Source organism: Triturus cristatus, chromosome 7 (assembly GCF_964204655.1).
Source record: "Triturus cristatus chromosome 7, aTriCri1.1, whole genome shotgun sequence".
In the NCBI taxonomy this organism is placed as follows: domain Eukaryota; kingdom Metazoa; phylum Chordata; class Amphibia; order Caudata; family Salamandridae; genus Triturus; species Triturus cristatus.
The window spans coordinates 1862815421-1862822653 of NC_140590.1; positions in this window are offsets into that span (position 1 = coordinate 1862815421).

The following is a 7233-nucleotide window of genomic DNA, read 5'->3' on the forward strand; positions in this document are numbered from 1 at the left end:
ATGCGCATAAGAAACAACGTGCGAGCCAACCGAACTGATCATGCGTTCAAAAGCCGATTCTGCCGTACTGAGCATGCGCACAAGGATGCCTCCGTTGTCGCGAGCATTTTTATTTATTTATTTAATGCGTTTTTATATAGCGCGGAGTTTACCCGAAGGTGTCAGAGCGCTTCACAATAGGAACAGTGATGATACATAAGGAGAAAAATTACAAGTGAGCATGTTACAAAATCAAACGGTACGTTACATGAGGCAATAGTGAAAATTGTGCAAGTATCAAGAGCAAACAAAATACAAGAGGTAGCTGACGATACGTTACAAAAGGAAAAAGTGACGTGTGCAGGTTACAAGAGCATACAAAGTACACGTAGAGGTAGAAAAAAAAAATTTGCAATAAATGGCAGACACTCAAAATACTAAAACAGAAGTTACTTTACATGAGGCAGTGGTGGCCGTTGTGCATGTATCAAAAGCAAACAAAATACAAGAGGTAGCAAATGATACGTTACAAAAGGAGAGGTGACGTGTGTATGTTACAAAAGAGTACAAAGTACAAGTAGAGGTATAATACTGCACTACTGGCATTCACTCCAGATACTGTCAGAACCGACACTTAGAAGTGTCCTAGCTATAGTGAAGGAAACTTTTGATTCTATTAAGGGCGGGTAGGCGAGGATTATGCATAACTTTCTTCACTCTTTATTACACCAGCAGTTTCGAAGTTAAACACAAACACAATAAAAAAACTCAAGTCCCATGAGTCCTTAACCCCTTCTGTGCCACGCCCTTTCCCCCTCCTGTGCCGGGCGTTTCATACGCGGGTGGGGTTCATGACGAGATAGTCTTGTCATGGGCACAGCGCAACCGTGCTCCATGACGAGACTATCTCATCATGGGCACAGAAGAGGTTAAGGGGTGGCCATAGTAACCATCAACCAATAACCACATTCCGTCCATTGTATATTTATCCATGTTGGCTGTAGTCCTTCTTTTTTTGCTGCAGGAAGTTAAGTCATACCGCTTCAATCTGACTTGGAATCATATCCTACAAATAAATAAAATTATTAAGCGCATGTATCCAATGGTTCAACGTCAACCAATACCATAACAAAATCACTTATGCACCACTGTACCATCACTGTACTGTACTGTTGCCCCTTTGATTCAGTGCGTGTTTTTAGGTCTCGCCTGGCCCAGCGCATGTGCTGGTCTGGCAAGACTTATTGAGAGGGCTCCAAAAAGTGCTACCAGGCCAGCCTAGAGCTACAGTGGCTGTGCACGCGCGCCGCACTTGACCGTGATTACATTCACTTTCGCGGCCGCTTTGATGTTTGATCGCGAACGCGATCACTCATATGTGACGTGTAACACGTAAAGGCTTGATTTTAATAAAATCAGAGTAAACCTTTTGCATACCAAGTGGCAGCATGAATTGTGAGGTGCCTTCTTACGTTTTAACCCGCACTACTTGGATTTACTAGCTTATTTTACAACGCTACATAAGAAACTACAAGTCCCAGAATGCAGCATGCTTTTGGCTAAAACTGAGATTACCATGGAGACGCTTGGCAGCTGTGCAAACAAATCCCTCCAAGTCACTCCAGCGCCACTTTAAGAGTCGTGTGGGGTTCTTTTAGATATCATTGTTTCAAGGTGTGTTTCTAAAAACGGAACTTGATGAGCCACACACACATGAAACTGAGAAACTTGAGATCTCTGCCATAGGGGCTTTAGTGCCTTATTTTACGTTCCAGGAAGGTTCTGCACCTGGAGAATGGAAGCCCTGACCTAGGAAGGTGTCCTGTCGTCTTGTAGTTATCTGGCTACTTTCTAAACCGCATGATACACAGATCTTTTTTATACATTTTGGTGTATGTAAAAGGTAACTACATCACACCATCTCACTAAGGACACAGCGATCTAGTCCTGCGTTTTTGTTGATGTGATATCTTTATCCAGACCTTGTTATTGCTTCTAGCACTCAGCAAAAAATGACTATTCGTCTGGCTACTGGCATCAAAAATAGTAGTATCTTACCCATTTTCAGAGATTTTCAATATTGGAGTCTAATGTGAAGCATAGCCTTGCAGGCGGTGGGCACCGTCACTCATTTTGGGGGACTTGCACTTATTTTTCACCATCAGATTTTGACCCAGCGCAAGAGACAGAATGACACCAATGAAGCTTCTCTTAAATGTAACATTTATGAACCTATAATACGAAGTTTTAAAAAACAAATAGTGTTAGAAACCTTCCGCTAGACCTGCAGAAGTCCCTGAAGGCCTGCAGGTTTCATAAGCCCAAATTCTCATACCTCAGTGCATTATGTTTATTGTCGTCATTCATGTCACAATCATTTCTGTAGCTGGCAACATGGTTCAGCGAGTTCACACTCACTGCTGACCTCTGCAGTGATCTGAAGGTCACAAGGTTGAATGTTGGCAAGGTAGAACAAGCCGTACATCCTCCCGAGGTCAGTAAATTGGACAATTTTAGGACTTGCTTATAAAAAGCACGTTATTCATATTTGTTAGGCCTTGTAGTACCCTTGACAAACCTGATGATGGTCTCCTGTTAAATGAATCAATGTTGCCAAGTATTTTTTGTGTCTGGTCGGTGTTTACTCATTGAAGTGTTTGGTGGTTCTGGTTGGTTTCTAAGTGGTTCTATTGCTTACATGTGTGTGAGTGAGTCATAGAAGGTTTAATGGTTTCCCATTTCCATGCAGCTTGCTGGGGTGTTTTATTTGTTTGGTGGTCAAACTAAATGGCGCTGTGCGGTGTGGGTGAGGATGTGAGTCGGCTTTCGAATGTGGCCATTGTGGTTGGGTGAAATGTGTTAGATAAACTGGACTGACAGCAACAAATTTGTACTAGGCCATATTTAGTTAAGTACATATTAAGGACTTTTTTTTATACTAATCTGAGATTGCTGAAATCCTACACATTTTTAAGAGATTTGTGACTTCTAAATAAATCACATCAAGATTATCACATCTCTATAAACTAATTAGTGTTGATAAATGGCCGCTGAAGAAGTGGCCAGAGTATTTTCAGTTCATTGCTGTTTATGATCCAGAAACAAAATGTTTGAACAGAGCTTTACACACCTCAGAGGCAAGCATTGCCTCTGCATTGTGATCTGCATCTCCGTGAAACACTAGATCACATAATTACCAATTCAAAAATGTGAATAGAGCCAGTGGTTTAATTACCCCCCACCCTTCGACAATAGAGGTGAGGTAGTGGTCTGCTTATGGACAGACACATAACACAAACTGAATGTATGACCCCTGAGTGGGCTTTGGATTCGTTGCCATTGAGTTGAAGGTTGGATTGGCATATTGGCAAGGCCACAGGAAATATGCGATTGTACAGTGATTTTCGCATTAATGTAGATTTGCCGCATTTGTCACATAATCCATCACCTGCCTCATAATTTGCAGATTTTAACAAAAAAAGTATTTTGTTTGTAGCTCAAATGGTTCAAAGGTTAGTAAAACGCAGCTACATGCGCATGGAAGGGTCCTTTGCAAAGGTTGTCGGGTCACCTTTTTGAAGCTTATTGCTATATTTGGGTGTTAAACTGGTACCAATGAGGTGCAACTAATTACCAAACAGTGATAAGAAGTTTAACAAGCATTTGCAATGCAATAGGTCTCGCATTTACGCAAGTTTCAGCTATTGACATTGCAAATAACAATGCCTTTTACTTTTTGTTTTAACAACATAAATAAAAGGCATTCATTTACAATGCCAATAGCTTAAACTCGAGTAAATGCGAGACCTATTGCATTGCAAATGCTTGTAGTCCTTTTTGATCCGTTTCAACTAGAAACCTGTTTTATGCAGAAGATGATGGATTATGTGTCAAGTGCTACAAATCCAAACTTATGTGGAAAACGCTGCTTCATCGTATAATTCCATTGCCCGTGGCCATGAGGCACTGCATTAATGCGGCGCTGGGCAACGCACTTGGGATGTCACCACTAGAGTCCACTAGGAGATTGCAACAGATGCCTTAAAAATGGCCTTATTCCTGAGGGGACCAGGAAGTGGCCAAAGTGCAAAAAGTTATTTTTTTATGGAGCTCTGTAAACCCTGCCAGCAGAACTGCTCTGAAGTCCATAGTCATACAGGGAAAAGTTGTTACTGACCAACATTCATTGGAATAATGTCCCAAGAACCAGAACTGGTTGAAAGTCATGCTTGCGATGCGGGGTTATTTGACATCAATGGTAGTGATATTAGATGTCATCAAGGGCGTACCACCGCCCCGTGGTGCAGGGGGGCCACCAAGCCTTTCATGGGGATACCATTCTGTCTAAGACCAATGCATATGTGTGTGATATGGGAGACTCAGGGGCGCCACAATGCATTATGCAGCAGGGTCCCATCATTTTGTGTTGTGCCACTGGGTGGTATCTGTAAACTCAACACCTGTCTATACTGTGGCACTGAGTAGATAAAACAACTTACTTCCATAATTCATTAATTCACAGCAACATCCCCCATGTAGTTAACGGGGCAGCTGTTAGGAGGATTGCCACCAGATCTCCCTCAGTTTTTAGCCAATAGCACGAGGTGATCCTAAGCTTGTAGTTTTGCCTTTTTGTTATAAGCAGAAGCCTAAGTTCTGAAATGTCACATGCCCATTTTGAAAGGTCATACTGGCTGTAGGTTGACCACCTGGAAGGGCAGCGAGATTAAGCATAGTTGCTCAAGGTTGCATGCCATGGAGGACACACAGTACTTTATGCTTGCCCCACGGCTTTTGATTGTTCCCTGTTTTGTGAAAAGGACATATTGTGCTTGCATCACTCCTTAAACACATACCCTCTCATGCAATCTTATGGTCTTGTTTTCTGCACACTGTGGGCCTCGTTTACAATATTTTGATGCACTGCAGCGCAGCAACACGTCCTGCTGCACAGCAGTGCAACAAAGAACGAGCATTGAAAATGCAATAGGTCTCACCTTTGATTAAGTTAAAGCTATTTGCTTTGCTAATGGTATTGTATAGCAAAGCAAATGGCTTTAACTTAATGAAAGGCGAGAACTATTGCATTTTTAATGCTTGTTCTTTTTGTGATTCTGTACTGTACTATTGCCCTCGCTACCAGGTCGTTCCCCTCCTCCCCCCTCTTCTCTTCTATTTCTCCTCAGCCCGTTCCACGCCGCTGCTTCCCTGGGTCCCGCCCCCTCGTCGCCCCGCTCCCACCCCCCAGCTGCTCCTCCCTCCCTCCCCGCCTTAGATGGCGGCCGCTATGCGGCCAAGCCGCTGGCGCGCCAGAGGCAAGCCCGTCTGCGCCTGGATCGCGCCCAGCACCAGAACCCCTGGACCCCGCTCACACCACGACGCCAGACTCCGATACGACGCCAGCACTCTCCTCGCACTCAACACCGGCCGTGACAACCGCTGCTTCCAGGCCGCCCCGAAGCGCACCCACGGACCTTTCTCTTGCCGCACCTGCAACTTTACCTGCACCAGAACCACCAAACCTCCAAGGACCGGACCCAACCACCTTCGCTGCATCCTCCTCAACACCCGCTCCACACCCAACACGCCGTCGAGCTCTGGGACCTGTTCCACATCTCCACCCCAGACGTTGCCTTCCTGACCGAGACTTGGTGGAACGACTCCTCGGCGCCCGACATCGCCATAGCCATCCCGGACGGCTACAAGATCACCCGCAGGGATCGCGCCAACGGAATTGGAGGAGGTCTAGTCATCGTCCACAAGTCCACCCTCCAGTGCTACACCCACGCAGACGACACCCTCAACACCGCCGAACACCTGCACTTCCTGCTCCACATCGACCCCAACACCACCCTCAGAGGAACACTCGTCTACAGACCCCCCGGACCCCGAGCTCAGTTCTGCGACTCCATCGCCAACCTCGCCAGCACCTACGCACTCGCCTCCACGAACTACATCCTCCTCGGGGACCTGAACTTCCACCTCAAGAACAACAACGATGCCAACTCCGCCACCCTCATCGACAACCTCACCAACATCGGCCTCAGACAACTCGTAACCGCACCCACCCACGCCGCCCGCCACACACTTGACCCCGTCTTCGCTACAAGCACCCACATCGCCTTCAACCACACCACCGAACTCCACTGGACCGACCACTGCTGCATCCATTTCACCTTCCAGAAACCAACCACGCACCATCGCACCCAACAGCTGCCCCTCTGCTGCTGGAGCAAAGTCACCGAAGACCAGCTGACCGCCACCCTCACCCAGAACCCTCCCACCAACCCCACCGACCCAGACGCTGCCATCAGCAACCTCAGACAGTGGATCGACGACTGCGCCAACACTCTCGCCCCGCTCAAGAAACCCTCCAACAACCACACCAGCAAGAAACCCACATGGTTCACCGAGGAGCTCCAGACCTCCGAACGCACATGCTGGAAACTGGAGAAGAAATGGCTCCACGAACGTACACCGGACAGCCACGTAGCCCACAAGGACGCCATCCGCAGACATCACCACCTCATCAGAACAGCCAAGAGATCCTCCTTCAAAGCCTGCCTGGACAACAACGCACACGACACCAAAGAGCTATTCAACATAGTGAATGAAATCTCCAACCCCAGCGCCAACACCAACGACATCCAGCCCTCACAAGATCTGTGCGACTCACTGGCCACCCTCTTCCACTGCAAGATAGCTTGAAGAACCAGGCTGAATTAGGCCTGGCGGCGCAGGGTACGCCTGAAATCTTCTGAGTTCGCCTTCTAAATGTACAGAGACACGGAACACCCTGTTGGCATAGGAACTTCAATTTATTAGCTGCAGCTAGGTGCAGTTGTCCTAGTACATCAGTGGTAGATTCTCAGGAGACTGCCACTTCAATCCGTGGCTCACAGTCTTTTATAGCGCTTGAATCCCCTAAAGCAACAACCCCCTCTATGTGCAATAAAAACAAACAAATCATCCACTAGCAAACATTCTTTGTGCAAGATACAGGATAATAGGTAATAGAAATTCCTTCCCTAGGGTCGTGTTCTCTACCTGACCCTATAGGCCAGGTGGCATGAGCATTCCTAAGTTAAATTAATTTGCAACAGGACGTGTTTGCGTGTTGCAGGTGGAGATTCGTAAAATAATTGGAGAGGCAGAGAAGGATCACCAAGGGTCAATAGATGGTTATCACGGGAATTAGTTGCTTCGAGCCGGGTCTCAGAATGTATTTTGCTCAGAGAGACAGGAAAAGGTCGT